Source organism: Pongo pygmaeus, chromosome 5 (assembly GCF_028885625.2).
Source record: "Pongo pygmaeus isolate AG05252 chromosome 5, NHGRI_mPonPyg2-v2.0_pri, whole genome shotgun sequence".
In the NCBI taxonomy this organism is placed as follows: Eukaryota; Metazoa; Chordata; class Mammalia; order Primates; family Hominidae; genus Pongo; species Pongo pygmaeus.
In genome coordinates, this window is record NC_072378.2 from 11634403 (window position 1) to 11635805 (window position 1403).

General features: G+C 44.2%; 1 non-coding gene across 1 annotated transcript; it reads left to right on the forward strand.

The window, feature by feature from the left end:
- The first annotated feature begins 1024 nt into the window (after nucleotides 1–1024).
- LOC129039759 (small nucleolar RNA SNORA67) lies at nucleotides 1025–1166 on the forward strand. Its single transcript, XR_008503461.1, has one exon. It is a non-coding gene; the product is annotated as a small nucleolar RNA SNORA67 (small nucleolar RNA).
- Nucleotides 1167–1403: the final 237 nt, after the last annotated feature.

Here is a 1403-nt window from a genome sequence, read left to right on the forward strand (position 1 = left end):
TCCTGACTCGGACCCTAGTAGCCCACAGGCTCTCCTTTGAGTCATCAGGGCCATCTAATCGTCCATTCTAGAGCTTCCCTGCACGCAACCCGTTTATCTTCCAGGCCATTCCTCATCTCCTTCTCCATTTCATCAAAGGTATCTGCTATGTGTCCTCTTCTATCAATGTTCATTCACTACCAGTCCACATGAAACTGTAATTTGCTCATCACTGTAAATAGAATTGTGGTATGTAAGATGGACAGAGTATCTGAAATGAGACAATAACTCTAATGTTGAGACTATCAGCTTCCAGGGAAGCCTAGGGTGGAAGATAACTGGTGATGATGCCTGTAAGGTTAAGAAGCTATAAGGAATCCTCAAGTCCGTCTGTATTTTTGAGTACTTTCTAATGGTGCAGAGTTAGGCTTTGTTGGAGATATAAAGAGGTAGACATGGCCCCTCGTCCCAGGAGTTTGCAGTCAAGCAGGTGGGATGGTGAATTAGGCCATTCTTGCATTGCTATAAAGAAATACCTGAAGGTGGGTAATTTATAAAGAAAAGAGTTTTGATTGGCTCACAGTTCTGTAGGCTTTACAGGAAGAATGGTGCTGGCATCTCCTGGGCTTCTGGGGAGGCCTCAGGAAGCTTACAATCATGGCAGAAGGTGAAGGGGAGCAGGCACGTTATATAGTGAGAACAGGAGCAAGAGAGATGGGCGGAGGAGGTGCCACACACTTAGACAACCAGATCTCGCCAGAACTCACTATGGCAAGGCCAGCCCCAAGAAGATGGCATTAAATCATTCATGAGAAATCCAGTCCCATGATCCAAACACCTCCCACCAGGCCCCACCTCCCCATGATCATGGGGATCATGATTCAACATGAGATTTCGGGGAGACAACACCCAAACTATATCAGACGGAGATCTTGGGAGCCAGGCACTTGCATCCACCACTTTAAATAATCTTATTTAATTGTGGTAGTATCATTATCTAACTTTGCAGACAAGGAACTGAGGCTCAGAGGAGTAAACTATTTTTATCCAAGGTGAGTCTCTCTCCAAGGGGCTGACTGGTGCCCCTCTTAGGACAGTAGCAAGTTGGAATAAAATCTGGCATGCCTAAGGTCTTTAAGGAACAGGGGATGCTTACTTCTTTTGCGTTCCTTTGGCGGCCTACATAGCATACTTAAGCTCCTTCTTAAGTATGTGTCCTCTTATTCACATGCTGAAGTTGCTATACATTTTTAAACAAATAATAAGCGAATAATATATTTTTCTAAAAAGTAACTGATTTTCTCTAGGTTCAATACAGATAGCCAGCCATGGGAGTCAGAATTTGAACTCAGATCTGGTCTGGTTCTGAAGCCTCTCTTCTTTCCAGCTGTGAGACAAAGGAGCAAATATGAGAAGCGCGTTTT